Genomic DNA, 19,955 nt, shown 5'->3' with positions numbered 1-19,955 from the left:
TACAAAGGAATCTAATATACAACATGTACCCAATACTGTCATGTTTCTAGCTCAGGAATGTCTGGATACAGACACACAAAAACACAGAGATGCTTGTTTCCAGCGTGACTAATTGGGTTTCCAGAGCTGAGGTCAGACTAATACTGCACCTGCTCCATACTCAAACTGAAAACAATTAGAGTTAAACACTCAGAGCAGTTGCAGGATCAAATCTAATATACTGGATCCTGCCATACAGTAAATCAATGTCAATTTATTGCACAAATAAGCACAGATAATTGCATATATAAGGATGCTGGATATATACAAATAGATTTATACATTTTTTCATATTCATAACACTAATATTTTCTCTGTGAACACACTGAGATTATACTAAAGTTTCATTTTTCTCTTTTATTATTTTGAAACAGATTCAATATTTATGACACCTTTTTCTGCATTTCTAATTACTTTAATGGCAATCTAAAGCACTGGGTTTTGCATACACTTTCTTGCATTTTGTAATGCGGATGCATATGCAATTCACTGAATACATGAAAATCCCCATGTAGCCATGCAATTATGAGCCTGTGCAAATGGCTGTCTAATTCTGTCTTTTGCAAAGCTGCTATAAAAAGTGTCAAACCAGGGGCTTGACACTTGGTAGAAGGAGAAAAGGCAGGCAGCTGGAAGATGCTTTTGAAAAAAGGCACTTGCCCTCTGGAGACTTGCAGAACAGACTCCTTTCTCTAGCATAGTTTAGGAGGCCTGAAGGACAGATTTCTTCTCCAGCTGCAGAGCTGCTGAGGTTTGCAGGAAAGCAGCTTTCTCCTGAGCCCAACAGGAACACCACTGGGGTGGAGCCAGAGCAGGCTGGACGGGCACAGGATTCCAGTGCACCTCAGGAGCTCTAACTGAATTAAGGACCTATATGTCTGCCCTACGAAGATCCTAAATTCCACTAGAATTAAGGACCTCCTCTTGAAAACTCCCTCCTCTCCCTATACTTTAAATGTTACAGTTCCTTGACAGCAGCTCCATGCTCTGGCTTCTAGGCCTGCTATAATCTCAGACGATTCTCCCTATTTACTCCACCTTCAGACATTACCACCAGAGAAGAAGGCATTTTAGAGCCCAAGTATGTCGGCAGCTTGAGGGAAGAGAAGTCCCAAGCTGTTCTGAGTCTGTTCTGAAACGAAAGGGCGGCTTGTAGTAGAAGCATGCTGTCCAGGATTCTCTGTTGTGCTGTGCTTGACTGCATTAACCCATAGGTCTTGCTGCCTAATTCAGATACATTACACCACATGCTTGAAGGGCCTTTGAATAGAGTCTATGTGAATGTATTGAATTTCACAACACTTTGACTGCCCTATCCAGATACACAAATGTATACTTTTCCCACCTGCATCAAGGATTAAATTTTAAGGATGTTTTCTGGTTTGCTCTTTATAATGGGTGTAATGGGCACACTGAAACTTGTAAGCCTACCAGGCAAATAACAGAAAACTCTCTAGCTTTGGAAGGCATGTTTGCTGGAATTTGACATTGGAGCAAACAGTGTTCTGAAATGCTAGTATTCAGATGCATTTATTGAAACTGAAAATAATCTGCTTACCTGGGAATACTCTGAGTCTGACCTGGAGTTTCAAGGTTTTACATTAAACTGCAATTTCTTCAGGACATCTCAGCCCCTTTAGGATGCTGAAGAGTGTAACTATAATTCTCCATGCAGGGAGGTTTCTACATACACGGGTACGCGTACAGACACACACACACAGAGGCATTTATTTTAATTCAGAAGCCAAGCTTTTGGAAAGGAGGTTTCCTTGTCCTGTGTCTTTCGTGCTCCCATTTAACTGAAGGGACTAATGCTAATTTGCTTCATTCTCACTCTTTTTTTTTTTTTTTTTTTAAGAATAGTGCATTTGAACTCCTGGGTTTCAGTTCAGAGTTAATACAGGGATAAGATCATATGATCTCTAAAATTCCCACCCAGCTGGCTGACTACCTGTCAGGCAGGGAAGTAGCCAAGCATCATTAAGATATCCAGGTTAATCTTCAAATATCATTCACTGGAGTCTTTTCCTTACCAGAGTCTCTCTCCCTTCTCTTTAGGAATGGGGAAATCTTGGACAGCCGCATTTGGCTGAAACTCCCAGGGAGAAGTATTCTTCAGAAAATGGCACAGCTTTCACAGCTCTATAGCTCATGGAACCCCAGGAGACTCAGGGAGAATCTGTAAGATAGCAGCTGTGGGCCAACTTTGGTCTGGTAAAGCTTACAGAGATTATTTTATTCTCCATCTACTCTTTTCCACAGATGAAAAGCAACCCCTCAATACTTTAAATTTACTTATACAATGAAACACAAATCCCAGACCTCGTATTAACTAATTCTCCAATTACCACATGATGTCATATGTAAGTGCAATGACTTCCCCTGTAGGCCATCACTGGGGATAAAATCTAGGACCACCAGCATGAAGAACAGAAGTTATCACTTGAGTTAAAGCAGTGGCAGCTCTAGTAGACTCATCCTCTGAGGACCAACCACCACAGGGAGATTTATAACACACAATGAATGCTAGATAACATACAGTGAGTTCTCAGCACCAGCAGTAGGTTTTGCTACTGTGTTCACAGATTACTTGCAAAGCATAGCAAGGTTCCAGCCAAACTCTGCAGCATGATGGACAGTAGTAGGTCTAAAAAAAGTTTTATACTGCAGTACCCTGAAAATAACTCATAAATATGTACATCTGATTATAAATCACTTCCAATGGTCATAATTCATAAACATGAAATTGTATATACTTTTATTAAGGATGAAGGGAACTGAGTCAAATAGGGATAAAAGACTGGGGGCAGATCGTGGAAATAAATGCTGAATCATCCACTGATAAGACTTAAGGAAGCTAATGTAAAAATATTGAACACAAAAGGAATAAAACACTAACACAGTAAGTGAAACTATGTTGTACAGGATTTTCCATGTGTCTACGCATTTCATTCCAGATCCTTTAATGAAAACGCTGTGATAGTTCATATCCACTATAAAGCACAAATAATTAATGAAACCTATAAAATATCCTCAAGATGTTTATTTTAGCTAATGAATAAATCATGAAAGAAAGTTTTGCATCACTTAGCCCTTAGGCTTTTCATCTCCTAAAAATTTATTTCCCACAGCTCATTGTCCACTATGTAGTAGTGCATTTATTTTATGACGACTATATATTGTCCCAAAATTCAAAAAGATGAAAGTAGCCACACACAGAATTAAGCACTAAGCTATCTTGTCTTCAAAAGGTTACATCAAGTAATGATTTTTTTTTTTAAAGAGCGCCTCTTCTCTTTGCAAGTGGTGGTGGATTTCTTTTTCCTTTTTTTTTTTTTTAAAGAAAGCATTAACCTCACCAGAGGAACTCACAACTGATTTTTCTTTACTGGAATATGAAGAATTACTACTAGCAAGAAGGAGAAAGAATATGTCTCTTCCATCAAATTAAAGGAGACTGGATTTAACTCTTTAAATTGATTGTATGCTTTAGTGATTTTTATTCCAGTAAAAGTATTGATCAGTAGATTTGAGCACTCTTTCTTCATTTTACAGGGCATTTCTGCTGCCAACTGTTATTTTAATGTAGATTAAGTTACATGAGGGGAAAAGGTTAAAGTGGACATTTCAGCCTTGATATTTTTTTTCAAGCTATTGAAAAAAATGGAATAAACTTTAACTGGAGTATTAATTAGGGATGTTTAAGCTCTGCTTTATTTTTTCTGTAGCCAAAAGGTCTTTTGGCTTTGATTTAATATTGTCCTGTTATCTGTTTGTAGTTTGCCTTCATATTGAAAAGTAGGAAAATAGTGAGGTAGTTTCAGTCTGATTTTCAGATTTTTCTTAATATATCTTATAGGAATCAGAATAAAAATGCTACTTTATTACCAGAGCAGCATTTTATGGGCCTCCTAAATCACAGTCCACTTTTTTGGGGAGGTTTATTATGTGACAGTGAAAAATTGCTCCAGAGTCAATATTTATAAATTTCAGGTGCTTTTTATTTTTTCATGCTAGTAGTCTAAAACTTACCTCATCTTGGAAATGATTTATTCCAGGTTTTTAGTATATAAAATTTGCTTGGCCCCTTTAAAAAAACTAAACAAACAGAATCATGTATGGAAATTCTAATTGTGTGTACACAGTACCTTGAAAGATGCATATTTCAGTGGGGCACCACTTATGGTCAGTGCAGAAAACACGTGGGCTGTATGACACAATGCAGAATGGGCCAGGTTCATCCATGCAAATCCCCAATGGGGAGATTTGGCCCACTGTTCCACATAGTTTTTATCTTTGTCTTATTCTGGCACATAAAAATATAAAATATTTTACACTGATTCTATAATGGAACTTAAAACAAGCCAGACTTAGCCTCAAATGATGCTTCCTATATTTGGCAGATTAACCATATATGTGTCTATCATGTAACCGGATATACCCAAGTGTAGGGAGCCTAATCCTGCTAACCTTCACTCACAAGAGTATTCCTTACACAAACTAATAGTCTCCTTGATACTTCACAATGGAACTGCCTCCGTAGTTGCCTGTAAATAGAAAGATAGACAAACATGCAAACTGGGAGCTGGAAAATAAGATGACACCATGTAAATGTTAATGGGATTACTGACATGAATAAGGGACAGCAGGACTGGGGATTATGGTTAAGCATAAATTCTAGATGATGATGATAATAATGCATTAATCATAAGGAAAATTTCTGATTGCTTGCCATCCCCTTTTATGTATTGTAATAACTGAGAATAGGGCAGATACCTGGTCCGTTAAATATCAACATTGTTTAAAGTAGAGGTGCGCTTTATGTGTGTTTGAGCCTTGTCTAGTCCGGATGGAAATGTTTGCATAACATTGTGAGGACCTGACCTAGGAAGCCTCACAGAACTTCAGGCCTCAACTACATTGTGTCAGAAACAAAACATTATTAGGTTAGGGAAGAACTACTAGAGCCAAAAGTATCAGTGCAAGATAAAAACAGTTAATTGGTAGAAATGCAGCACATAGACAGATAAAAGGGCACTGTTTGAAATAACTTCTTTTTATGTTTTCCTAACAGGGTTGTGAGGTGGGGAGGAAAGAGAAACACTGTCTGAATAGGTTTCAGAGTAGCAGCCGTGTTAGTCTGTATTAACAGAAAGAAAAGGAGTACTTGTGGCACCTTAGAGACTAACCAATTTATTTGAGCATAAGCTTTCGTGAGCTACAGCTCACTGCATCGGATGCATCACGAAAGCTCATGCTCAAATAAATTGGTTAGTCTCTAAGGTGCCACAAGTACTTCTTTTCTTTTTACTGTCTGAATAGAAAGCAGAGAAGCCATCAAAATCTCTCCCGGTGCACCTGGCTATTTATTACTTATGTACAAATGGCAAAAGTTTACGTAGATGGCACCTGTTGAACTCCATGAGTATGTAAAAACAAAAAATGAGAAAAGAGCCTTCTGTGATTACTGTACTTAAAGATATGTCAAGAATTCCCTTAGTGGAGCCACATCTCTTCATGTGTATTCAAGTGTTCTCATTATTTGAGACTAGGTTTGTCCTACATGGAGAGAGAAAATAGATTTCCTCGGTCAGGATTTTATTTAAGAAAAATTCAGCACTCTGGCTCCTAGCCTGTGGCAGCTGTACAGGTTTCCTTTTCATTCACAGCTGGGGGACCTTCCCCACCTGTTGAGCCACATAAAAGAGCCCCAGGACACAAGGGGACACATGCAGGTGTGGGTATCAAAGATCAGAATAGAGCCAAATATATCTAAATCAAGAATTCCCTTGCTGATATCAACATCAATTCACAGGCATTCTCCTGGCTTATTAGTTGCATACACTTTTGTTCCTCATGCAAAACAAAAATTGATTCAGCTCTCTGCTGCAGGCTCACAAAACCACTGCATGCTTTTCTTGCTCAGTGATTGCACACCCTACTCTGGACTTGAGATGCCAAAAGATAAAATTTAGGCATCCACATAGCAGGATGCCAAGTGAGGCTTTCCACTCCCTCTCTGACAATAAAGTAACCAAAGATTCTGCCAAACATCCCCTTTCCAGAGATCAGCCAGGACAAGCATATTCACTGCTGGCGCAGAAATGAAATCCAAATAGATACTTATTCAGTGCAAACATCAAGGTAAGTAACTAGGAACTAGAATTTCTTTTTCAGGCAAGATCCATAATGAACAACTGTCTGTTTCAAATCAGACATCTGCCGCCTGGATCAGACATACAGAGGGAGAGTATTTATCCCTTTCTCACAAAGTTGAAGTATCTCCATGTGGCAAGTACTATTCTGGGTATCTGTATCCCATACTAAAATGGCAGGCAATGAATGGAGTTACAGTGCAGGCCGAGCTGCTCTAATAAGGAAACAAGTGTGACTTCCTCTAAAGGAGCTCACGTGGGAAGCAGTCAGCCTGCCAGTGTAACTGGCATGAAAGGACCAAAACAAGCAAATCCCCTCATGGCTAGAGGTCAAGTAGAAGGAGGTTCAACAATTTGCTTCTGAAGCACATATAAAATGTTTGTAGTCATAGTGCTTTTTTTAGTAAAACTTGACATGGTAGATGGGATGGATACCTTTAATTCTGGAACTGGGGCACAGAGTCATATCTTTAACACATGGGCTTCTCATGTTAACAGTCCTACAGAATTTAATAGGGATGAAACTAATGAGATTTCATAGGAACTTAATAGTCCTTTATAGAAATCAGTCTAAAAAATCTCTGTTGTTTAATAGAGAGTGATCTTGCTTCTATATTTTCATTTCAATTAGCCCACAGAATTCTACATCAGGGATAATTCTGTATTGAACTCTATAGAATGGATCAAAACATACTGAAAGAGTATCCTTCTTTAGTATTAAATTCCAGAGGATTTTTCAGTAAAGGATTCAGAAGTGACGGGTACTGTGCTTTGCAGTGTCTTAGGCCAGTTTGCTTTTCCTTCCAAAACTACCCAGTCACTCTAGTTTGTGGTTCAGATACTGCAGTTGCCTTGGAATATGTTTTAAAGAAGATCCCGTTATAGCAAAATGCCTGTTATACTCCACAGACTTATTTGGCTTGAAAGGAAAGTCCAGTGCCTTAAATAACATCCTTGCTACATAGGCGCCTATTTGGGAGGTGGTTGTGGCCTAGTGGATAAAACACTGGATTGGAAGTCAAAAGATTTGGGTTCTCTGCTGCTGGTTGTTGTACAGCCCTGCGTGGGACTAGTGTAGAGTCCTGCAGCAGGACTGGGATCCTGTGGATCCCGCAGGACCTGCTGCCATAATAGTGGTAGCAGGTGGCATTAAAAATTGTCCCATGCAGGGCTCTATTCCATTGTTGTGCTTCAGTTTCCACCCCAGAAAAGGCAGCTAATGTTTACCCACATTTGTAAAGAGCTTGTTGTGATTTACACATAAGTGCAAGGTATTATGTGGCTGCAATTTACTGGTTTAAAAGTAATTTCAAAAGTAGAATAACTGAAATCATTTTATTTAAGAGGATCTTTATAATTAAATGATGTGAGATGTAGTTATGTAGCTGTTTTTTATAGTAAGGGTCCAAACTAATTTTCAAGAGCTAAACCAACTTCATGATGAATAATATAGATCCTAAAAATAATGAGCCTGTGAAAATGGGCCAGATTCTCTCTTGCTAGGTGCAGCAGAGGATGGGGAGGCATCAGAAAGTTGTTTATGACTTCCTGGTGACAGCTTCCCAGCCCAGGCACAGTGTAGTGCAGCCTAGGGGCTGCTCTAATGTGTGACAGCTGCCTATGTTCCCTAAGAGAACCTCTGCCCGCTGAAAAATGCCAAAGACCCAGGGCTGCAAGGAGGCAAGTGTAGGAGCTGTTGGGAATCCCCAACTAGGGGTTTGCAGGCAGAGAAAAGTGAGTAGAGTAGAACAGAAAATCCGATCCAATAGTTTTAGGAGTCACAACTTCATGTGAACAAATGCTGATTAAATAAATAGTCTCTCAGCTCTCTCCACTGCCATTCCCCCCCACCTCCAAATCATTACCTTAAACATAACAACATTCTAGTAGTGCTTTTAGCAATTTTGTAATGTTGTTATCAATCTCTCTGTGTCAGGGACAAGATGTGGTCTGCTTACGAGTCAGAAACACAGCAGAGTTTCCTCAGATTCACAGTCAGAAACACATCACAATTAACATGGCTTCAGGCGAAACTAGTTATGGAGAGATCATATGGTGTCTGCAGTGGCTGCTGAACCAATGGAAAGATTTTATAGGACTCTTCCTATGTTAAAAATTCCTCAACTTTCAATTTAGATATTTAGTTCAAATTATCCATTGAGGCACACAGATAGTGCACTGGTGGAAACACTAGTTCTGGCCAGATTAGCTGTGTAAACAGAGCTTGTTCTGTATTCAGATCTAACTGGTTATCCAGGCAGGTGACAAATATCCCTAAAGGACAAAGAGAAACTGAAGTACTATCCTTGCTGTCAGAGAGAGAGGCGGGGGGGGGGGGGGCGGCGCTGTTACAGCTTTATGTGTTGGTAAACTGGTAACAAGTGAAAACGCAGCTAAAGCTACAGGGCTACATTGGACTACCTCTCAGTAGGTTTCATAGCAAGTATTAAATATCTGTTTATTTCCAGTTTTCTCAAAGGTAACCTCCACAGAAGGTATCACTTTTGTTTAACATTAACGGAACTGGTTATTCTTGTTATGTACAGGGGAGAATATTGATAGGCTTGAAGAACATACACCTGTATCCTTTTGAGAGGCATTAGCAAAGTTGCACATGGTAGGCATGCAGAGGGAGATGGGCTTTCCACTGGAGAAGTCCCAAAGAACGTTATATGGATATGCCATGGGACCATAAAGGAGCACAATGATCTGAAGGTACAAAGCATTGTCATACAAATAATAAATATCAATGATCATCATCAACAATAATGCTGTGCATTTTGACAGACCACTTCATCCAAGGATCTCAAAGCCCTTTACACACTCTAAATTAACCCACAAAATGACCTGCAAGGAAAATCAGAGATATACGTATATCTATTCAAATACTTATGTCACTTCCTCTGCCACTCTGGCAAGCACATAATCATGTATAGGAATGAGAATTCCACAGTCCCTTGCTCAGTATTAATAGTATTCCATACCTTGATGGGGCAGTGTTGTAGACAAATATTACCCTGATTAATACATTCCCTCAGTCTCTCAAAGGGAAATCTGTAGACTCTCTTGAGTACTGATCTGCCCCTCAGAGAAGACGTGAGACAGGATCCTAGACTCTGAGAGCCAGATCAAAAAGCCCATCAACTTAATACTCCCACTAACTCGACTGGGCTTGTATCCGGAACTAAGGTTAAGTGTGGGACTGGCCCCATCAAGGGAAGGCCACAAACAGTTCCTCCCCTTATGGCCCAGCATATACAAAGGCTAGTCATAGTCTCAGCCTCTACGCATCCCGAGTGCAGGGACTGCTCAGATCTCCTTATAATGCTAGCCCCCACAAAGGGAGTTGGGAGGAACCAAGGGCCATGGTCTAAGCCCTTGCACTAAACAATGGAAGTGGCCAGCCACAGAGATGGGAATGTACTGCATCTCTCCCAGATCTCCAACAGTGGTGCCATAAAGAACAGAAACAATATCATGTGGCTCAGGTGACTAGTTTCACTCTCCATTATTTGTGGTGTGTAAGATCTCATCAAAACGAGTAATTTGCAAACCCAGAGGCTGAAACTGGTCCACCGAAAGGGCTCATCAAACAGGTGCGGATAGCAGATAGATTTATAAAATCCAAAATCCCAACGCAGAAGATTTACAAACAGAAAAGGACTAAATTTGTGAAATAATCAATTATTTGCTTTGAATAGTTTGCCCAGCTCTGTAATGTTAATTTACTTTATTGTTTACTTTTCAGGGCACTCTTGGCTCCTGCAGTAAGGAAATGTTTGAATTTCCTAATCATTTGATGATGCGATTGTTGTTGGCTTTTTTAGGTTAACTTGCCTATTCAGAATGCACAATGAAGATCAAACTTGTTAGTTGATTTGAGAGCTTTTAGGGGATTATTAACATTGGTGAACCATTCACTGCATTTCTTAGGCAAAGTTACAATAGAATATACAGGTCCAAATACATGGCACACCCCCCCCCCCAGTTCATCTGCAATAGCTTTTACAAAGGTAACAATAACCTCGTGTCACTTTTGTCAGTTCATTTTAAGTAACAGATTATTCCAACAACTGAATACAAAGAATCCATTTTCTTAAACCTTGTGCATTTTAAGAATGCCATTTACTTTTGTAAACATGTATCCCCTGCTGTCTGTGAGCACAATTACAGACATATTTCTTAACTGTCACAGCATGCAGAATATAAAACTCCACCTTAATTTATAGAAAGCCTTATCATAATTATTCTTGTATAGTTTTGTTTTAATTAGAAATTGTCCTATTGACAGATTAAAAAGATAGGCCATTTCACATATATTTTATTATGACCTATTTATCATAAATTGGGAGTTGTATTAAGCATATTATGATTTTTTTATCATGTAACTATGTTGGACAAGACCTGTTGTGTAGCAAAGCTACAGCAAACTAACAAAACACCCATAACAGTTTTTGGTGTGAAAAACTACATTAATGCAATGCTGTAGCTGCCTTTCTTGGACCATTTCCACACCATTGGTTCCAGCCTTGGTCAGAACTTGGAAATATAAAGAAAGGTGAGCATATAGAAAATAAAATATAAAGACATCCCAACATTTCAGTGCCTTTAAAGAGGTTGGGTAGGAGATCAGTTCTAGAACTAGGCAAAGATTATTTTTTTCCAAACCAGTTCACTCAGCCATAAATATTCATATTTATGCAACGAGTCACTAAAACCCAGATGCCATTCTAGTGTTGCTTTCCCATTTCACGGAGCTTAGCTCTTTACAGGAACTCAAATCTCAGATGAGTGTTGTTCTGTCAAAAAAACTTAACATTTTCATGAACATATTCTCCTGCACGTATCAACTACGGCCATGGATGGCTCATTTTCTGTGCAGCCTTTGGAAGTTTATACTGCCCTGTGGTCCCAAATTGTAGCTATCCTTTATGGTTATAAAGAATTCCTATTTGTTTCCAGAATGGAGATATCCTGAATGGCTACATCATCTATGAAAAGACCCAGAGTACCACGTTACCCTTTTTTTCTATTTCTGTAGGGAACATATGTGTCTAGAATGTTCCAGTAAAATGCCCTTCCAGTTACTGAATATGATTGCAATTCATTTTTTATTTATTCTTAGATGCATCAAGTGTAATGAGATTTGTACAGCAAGCCCTCTTACTTTACTGGATGTGTCTGGTATGGTCAAGGACATATTACAACATTCTTGGAATTCTTCTGTCTTGTAATTCAAACACATCAAGGATCTCTCACAGAACAAGTGAGTTCTCATTCATTCAGACAACCCAGTGGTTGAAGAGAGACAATAAATATGCAATCAGCAAAATCAAAAGCAATAAGGAAGCTGCTTCAAGGTTTTATAATGTATTGCTTGATACACATAATATCTATTTTGTGGGTAAATATGCAGTGTGCCTGGAAGCTGAATGACTTTGCTGATATTGCATTTCATTTTTTGTTGCAGACATTCTGTTTCTTGGCTCTCTCTGCAGGGAGGGCTCCAACATCTGTTTGAAGACTCTGTGGACCTTTGGTATTTGGAACTACTGACATTGTGCCATAAAGATGTTTACCCAGATACTTGAGGGCATGTAAAAATAGCCTCCTATATGTATACATTCAAACAGCAGTTTAGCCAGTGCATAAAGTTGAGTTAGTACTAACTGGAAAATAGTTTTTTCAACTCACTATATATCAGACAAGTTTTCAAATGTATTAGACAGTTTTCTATCTAAATAACTTTCTAATTAAGAAATGACAGAAACTTTCACTTGGTACTTTAAGACTTTAACATGATTTAAATTTGCTGATTGTTTATAATTGATCTATACATGGGTTACATAACTTGAGATATGAAGAGCCTTACTTCTGGGCTGCCTTCATTTAACTATTTTGGTGGCAATGCGGAAAACAACTGGTGCAAAAATTATTACAGATCCTGACATAAAAAGACGCTGTCATCTTGAGGCTACTGAGGCAAATAATACATTTGTGTTTGTCTCCACTGCTTTGAGGCAATTGAACAGCTGTGGTCTGAGGACAAACTAGGAGGTTAACCCAGTCTGGATGGTCCAGATTTAGTTGAGGTTTCACACACTGGCAAGTAATTTATTTCTAGCCACATCAATGGGAGATCCGTGGCAATACTGCTTTGTGATAATGTCTACAATGCTTGGCACCTGCATTAACTATGTCCTTCTTAGGACTTGTCCCCAGCCCATCAGCTCTACTGCCAGTTCTGCAACAATGGCATGAGATGCAAAGTGGGATTTGATGAGTCTAATGTGATAACAATATGAGAGAGGTGAGGATAGCTGGCATCGGTTTAGAAGGACATGCCAGACAGTGGTAAGCTGTTTCTTTAAGGATTTAGACACCTGCAAACTCAGAGAAAGGGAAAAACTTACAATTTCAGAATAACTTCTAGAGAGTATCAAAAGGGATTTGTTTGCATAGTGCTTTATGATAGTCAGAATAAAGGAAATAAAAAGGCTAGTAATTGGCCACTTGGGATATATGGTAATGGTAAATACTCTAATAGAAAACAGATTGTACAAGGAGCAAATCACTTGTCTTACTGTTTCTGCGGTAAAAGGGCATACATCTTCAAACATTTCTCCACTTTCATGCTTAATTTATATAATTACAACATCTGAATAAATCAGATCTCCAAGAGGAGACCTTTAATTGGACTGAGTTCGAAAATGAATCTACCTGGGAAGATAATTGTGAACTATGGCACTCAATATGCGGCATTCTTTTGCCACAGCTAATGGGAACCAGGGGGCCTACAAGCAGAGAAGTTTGAAATCCTGGGTTTTCTAGGCTCTCAAAACCTATTTCTTATCCTGTGCATGTCGTGCTGATCCCACATAAATAGCAGACCTGCACAAAATTCACCACAGACCTGCACAAAATTCACCACAGACCTGCACAAAATTGCATGAGAAATAACAGAAAATAAGATACAGATTTTTATAATAGTAACTAACCAAGGGAACAGATCACTGTAACCGTGTCTCAGTGAGTCACAACTGAGGATGCCAACTTCAGGACAAACTACTGAGAAACAGGGCAAACACGACCCAAAACTGGTGGTTATTCTTCCATTAGATATACCAAACCAGCAACAAAACTACTGTTTCATCATACTGGCTAACAAGAAGTCATAAAAACAGTTTCTTTGGGCATTCCAGTTCTTATGCCACCACCAAAACCACTGAATTTAAAGGAGATTGGTTCTTTACAACCAGTCTCATTAAATAAAAGGTTCTTCTGATCCCAAAGGACCACCTACACAACTAGGTCAATATATAGCTTAGATCTTACCCCAAAATCACACTGATACCAATCCTTTAGTATTTAAAATCTAAAGGTTTATTCATAAAAAGAAAGAAAGAAAGGTGAGAGTTAAATTTGGTTAAAGGAATCAAATACATACAGTAATTTCAGAGTTCTTGATGCAGGCTTGTAGCAATCATAGAATAAACTGCTGCCTTAAGTCAGGTCTCTGGCTGCTTCCAAATCATTGGAAGGTCCTTGTTCATTGGTTAGAATACTCCCATTAGTATAGTCCAGAGGCTTGGGCAGGAAAGAGTCTGGAGAAGGATAGAGGCTAAATGGAGGGGTTTCCAGGGCCATTTATATCCTCTGCCATGTGGAGGGAAACCCATTGTTTCAAACAAAAACCTCAGCACAGCTAGTGGAGAATCACAGGTGACCAGCTACTGTTAGGAGTCACATGGCAAGTCACATGTTCATGCCCAATTTCTCTCAGGCATTGCAGGAAGCCATTACCTATATTCCAGACAGTGCATTTACAGGACAGTCCACTCAGTGTAGATGGGCATCTCCCATGGTCCATTGTGAGTTAAATGTCCTTTTGATGGGCCACTCAATTTGAATAGTCTCTCCACGATGTGCTGGCTGACTACTTCGTGGGCATTACCCCAGAGCAAGCATTTGAAGTCCAGGTATAGAGCCAATATTTATAACTTCAAATACAAAAGTGATACATGCACACAGATAGCATAATCACAATCAGTGAATCATAACCTTTTCATAGACATCTTACATGTCACATTTTATACAAGATTTGTTGCGAATATATAAGTGGTTGCAACAAGGATCTACATGGTCATATTTTAATCAGATAATGGATGTGCTAAATTTTCCAACACAAGGAGTCTTTAAATCAAGATTACAAAATATGTGCTGTAATTCAATCAAAGATTGGGGGGTTTCATGCAGGAATCATTGGGTAAAATCTTATAGGCTGTGTTATGCAGAAGGTCAGACTAGATGGTCATAATCGTCCTGTCTAGCCTTAAAATGTATGAAATCTATTAATTTTCACTTCACTTTACTTCAAGATAATTTAGTATATGAATAATTCATAGTGAATCATATAGTCAAAGCCTTTCACCCCTTTTTTCAGTTCATATGTTGTCCAGGAACAATTTTCGTGAATGTATGCCTTCATTTCTAAATATTTTCTACAAAAATTTTGGTCTGTAGCTCATTAGTGAGCAGTTTATCAGGAGTGTTCAAAATTCAAAAACAGAAATCGGGACTGTTTACAATTGGATACATAGGTGACATGGCATTCTCTTCCTTGATTGGATGAGACTGGCTCTAGAACTAGGCTTCTGGGGCAAATACTTTTGATAATCTTGAAATCTGCTGCTCAAGCAACTCTATTGCTATCATTTTTGTTGACTATTCAGCACTTTTCATCCTAAAGGATCCCACTTTACGTACTTAGTAATACACTAACTCTGGACCCTATATTTTTCTCATCCATGTAAGTCAGGTATAACTCTAATGAAGCCAATAGAGTTTCAACAGGTGTAAATCCAATGTAGTGAGTGCCGTGTGTGTGTGTGTGTGTGTGTGTGTGTGTGTGTGTGTCAAATTTGACAGCAGAGATGGAAAATGATGTCAGTTTATAATCCTGCTTTCATTGAAAATCTCAACACAACCTGACCCAATACCTCCATAATAGTATTCTCAGCCATTATGACACCTTCTGAGTGTCGTGATTGGTGTAGCGGGAATGTCAGGATACTCAATTGCCTGCAGCTATTTGCTGGATAGGTTGGGGAAGCCTTTTCTTTTTCTACCAGTGATCTGAATATTGTATGTGTACTATTTTCATAGACATCATCCTTTACGTGCTATAGAAGATAAAACAACAGTAGATTATCTTGATTATTAGTGAGTAACTATCTACAATAGAAGCCAGTGAATAGTTTTCTACTTAAACAACCAAGCTCTTTTGCAACTGGTGCTGCCTGTCCGTCATTTTGTTACATAGACGATCGATCAGTGATGCTGCTGCACTTCACTGAAAAAGCTATCTCACAATACATTTGTCTCTGTACATTATGGTTGGCAGTGTATCAGCAACTCAGAAATTTCCAAAGGTATTCTCTGTATGCTGCTATGTCACAATGGGTCCTAAAAATACACTGGTTTCAGAGGAACAGCCGTGTTAGTCTGTATTCGCAAAAAGAAAAGGAGTACTTGTGGCACCTTAGAGACTAACCAATTTATTTGAGCATGAGCTTTCGTGAGCTACAGCTCACTTCATCAGATGTTTACCGTGGAAACTGCAGCAGACTTTATATACACACAGAAATCATGAAACAATACCTCCTCCCACCCCACTGTCCTGCTGGTAATAGCTTATCTAAAGTGATCAACAGGTGGGCCATTTCCAGCACAAATCCAGGTTTTCTCACCCTCCACCCCCCCACACAAATTCACTCTCCTGCTGGTGCTAGCCCATCCAAAGTGACAACTCTTTACATAATCAAGTCGGGCTATTTCCTGCATAGATCAAGGTTTTCTCACATCCCCCCCACCCCCATACACACACAAACTCACTCTCCTGCTGGTAATAGCTCATCTAAACTGACCATTCTCCAGGTTTAAATCCAAGTTAAACCAGAACATCTGCGGGGGGGGGGGGGTAGGAAAAAACAAGAGGAAACAGGCTACCTTGCATAATGACTTAGCCACTCCCAGTCTCTATTTAAGCCTAAATTAATAGTATCCAATTTGCAAATGAATTCCAATTCAGCAGTTTCTCGCTGGAGTCTGGATTTGAAGTTTTTTTGTTTTAAGATAGTGACCTTCATGTCTGTGATTGCGTGACCAGAGAGATTGAAGTGTTCTCCGACTGGTTTATGAATGTTATAATTCTTGACATCTGATTTGTGTCCATTTATTCTTTTACGTAGAGACTGTCCAGTTTGACCAATGTACATGGCAGAGGGGCATTGCTGGCACATGATGGCATAGATCACATTGGTGGATGTGCAGGTGAACGAGCCTCTGATAGTGTGGCTGATGTTATTAGGCCCTGTGATGGTGTCCCCTGAATAGATATGTGGGCACAATTGGCAACGGGCTTTGTTGCAAGGATAAGTTCCTGGGTTAGTGGTTCTGTTGTGTGGTATGTGGTTGTTGGTGAGTATTTGCTTCAGGTTGCGGGGCTGTCTGTAGGCAAGGACTGGCCTGTCTCCCAAGACTTGTGAGAGTGTTGGGTCATCCTTTAGGATAGGTTGTAGATCCTTAATAATGCGTTGGAGGGGTTTTAGTTGGGGGCTGAAGGTGACGGCTAGTGGTGTTCTGTTATTTTCTTTGTTAGGCCTGTCCTGTAGTAGGTAACTTCTGGGAACTCTTCTGGCTCTATCAATCTGTTTCTTTACTTCTGCAGGTGGGTATTGTAGTTGTAAGAAAGCTTGACAGAGATCTTGTAGGTGTTTGTCTCTGTCTGAGGGGTTGGAAAAAATACACTGTACATTCACTCAATCTTCAAATCATATTCCCAAGGTTCTGGAACCATGTTCTTTTAAGTCTGATTTCTTCTTGTCAGCATTCTCTGCTAATAGTTATTGACATTTATTTTCCTATTTTTATCTGAATAAATGAAATGTATTGGGAACAGCTACACTATCAAATCAATAAGACATATGGTGCTAGTCTCAATAACAATGAAGCTGTGGATCTAACACTTCCTTTGGGATTTCAAGGCTTCTGAAGAAAGTGTTAAGAAGGCATAACAAGGACACTGTATCTGAGAAATATTGGTTAAAGTTTTAGAACAGAAAACTATTGCCCTTCCGGGTTAAAAAAGTAAAAAACAATTGGGATGTAACACCCAAAACTAATACTGACACATTATTGCCCACTAGTTAGTTTTCTTATACCAAACCCAAGGGGTGATGATTTTTTATTAACATCCACTCTGATGTACAGGGTAAAGCCAGCATCACTTCAAAGAAGTCAATGGGGTAGATCCTCCGTTGGTGCAAATCAGCATAGCTCCAGGGGAGTTACACTTGTTTATGCTAGCTGAGGAACTGGTCCAAATATGTGACACTGACATAATCAGTGTAATGGAATCAAGAAACAAACGTTAATTTAAGAAATATCACCATGTAGCTTAGATCCACATTCTCTGTAATATATAAAAAAAGATTTAACAATGTAATCAACAGAAATGTTTTCATAAACATTTTAATGGAATTTAAAATTCAATGAAAATATTTTGCGTTTGGATTCAAGTTTTCCCTTGCAGTGTTGCAGCCCCAAAGTGCAGCTTTTAACTGGGAAATGAGAACCAGAAAGCAAAGAGTGAAAAGCAAGTAAGAAGGACAGACCAGTGATGGAGAAAAGTAAATTAATTATTTAAAATCCTTTCAATTTTAATAGAGCTAGATGATAACTTGAAAGTGTGATTTGTGGGAATTAGGGCAAATCTCAAAGCATTTTTCATTTCATTGTTTTCCCCGCCACGCTGATTTTCATTCTCCGCAATTTTTAAAAGAAAAATTGCATTTTCATAATGGAAATTCTCAAGTCAGAAATCGCTCCTACTCTAAGACTATGTCTACTCTATCACTTACTGTGGGCTATCTCATGTCACTCAGGGGTTTGAAAAAGCCAGTTCCTCCCGCTGACATAGCTACCGCTGCTCATGGCAAGAGCTCTCCAGTTGGCTTAGCGGCTACATTAGAGAGATTATAGTGGCACAGCTCCACCGCTGTAAACGCTCTAGTGTAGCCTAAAGCCTGGATCGGGTCCAAACTCACCCCTCCACTGCACTTCAGCTCTACCAACAAACAAATCAGAAATATGGGTCTAGCCATTATCAGACTTTGTTGTTCCTATGATGCTTAGTTCAGGGTTGCTGAGACCACTTCCTAAGTTATCCCTGCCTAAGGCCCAAGATATCTGTGTCTGGACAGCCCACAATTTGAACTCAGGTTCCTCACTTATTATTTCCTGCAGTCAGTGGATCCTCTCTATCAGGCTTGATAATTTTGGCAGGTGTTGCTGGGTCAGGTTAAGTTAAGCACCTGTTTCTAGAACAAACCATTAACCCCTTCTTGCCCTGAGATTTGTCCACTTCTTCAAAATCACAATAGTTTGGGTGTAGGAAATCTTGCTTTGCTTCTGCTGTGCCCATTATGTGAATAAACAGAAGACTGCAGGGCTGTCAAGCTTAGATTTTAATTTAGGATCAGGTTGTGACATCTTCATTTGCATGGAGTAGTACCTTATTTCCCCAAGTAGTCTAATTGAAATCAGTGAGGCTACTTGAGGAGTAAATTATTACTCAAGATGTGTAAGGATATTACAGTCAAGCCCTTTGATTGTTAGCCCCTTGGCAGGGACTTGTCAGTTGCATATCCAGAATTTCCAGTCTTCTATACTGTATAGAATGGTCGGTGGATTTATTTACAGACAGATCCACCAGCCATACTACAGTAACTCCTCAGTTAAAGACAGGTTTCAGAGTAGCAGTCATGTTCGTCTGCATCCGCAAAAAGAAAAGGAGTACTTGTGGCACCTTAGAGACTAACCAATTTATTTGAGCATAAGCTTTCGTGAGCTACAGCTCAATTCATCGGATGCATTCACTTAAAGTCATCCCGGTTAACGTTGTTTCATTGCTGATCAGTTAGGGAACATGCTCGTTTAAAGTTGTGCAACACTCTCTTATAACGTTGTTTGGCAGCTTTGTCCACTGCTTGCAGGAAGAGCAGCCCGTTGCAGCAAGCTGGTGGGGGCTTGGAACCAGGGTGGACCGGCAACCCCCCTATCAGCTCCCCACTCCCCTAAGTTCCCTGTGTGGCAGCCGCCCAGCAGGCTATCAATTGCCAGCAGTTCAGCTGTCCCTCCCTCCACTGCCATGCGTTGCTCCTGCCCTCTGCCTTGGAGCTGCTCCCCAGAGCCTCCTGCTTGCTGTGCAGGGGGTGGGGAAAGAGGGGAGCTAATGTCAGGGTGTTCCCCACCCCCTGCTCCTGCCCACCGCTTACCCCATCTCCCTAGAGCAAGGGAGGACGCGTGACAGGGCTCAGGACAGAGGGAGCTTGCTGGTAGCAGCTGCTGTCTCAACTTGCTGATCTACTTAAAAAGGCAATGTACTTAGAGTGGCATCAGCGTACTTAACGGGGCAATGCACCTCTGTCTCTCACACACACATGGTTTGTGTCTCTGTCTCTCTCTGCCATGCTGTCTCCCTTCCCTCCATTCGTGCTGCCTTGTAGAGTGTGAGGCTACATTAACAACGTGTTAACCCTTGAGGGCTCAGCTGAATGCTAATTCATCATTTAGCAGTAAGGCATTCCCTGGGAAACATCCCATCCTCTGACTTCACCACCTCACCCACGCTTCACAATCATCATTGCTGTGTACAGTATTAAATTGTTTGTTTAAAACTTCTACTGTATATAGCCTTTT

Source organism: Lepidochelys kempii, chromosome 8 (genome assembly GCF_965140285.1).
Source record: "Lepidochelys kempii isolate rLepKem1 chromosome 8, rLepKem1.hap1, whole genome shotgun sequence".
In the NCBI taxonomy this organism is placed as follows: domain Eukaryota; kingdom Metazoa; phylum Chordata; order Testudines; family Cheloniidae; genus Lepidochelys; species Lepidochelys kempii.
Note: the sequence above shows the minus strand (reverse complement) of the source record.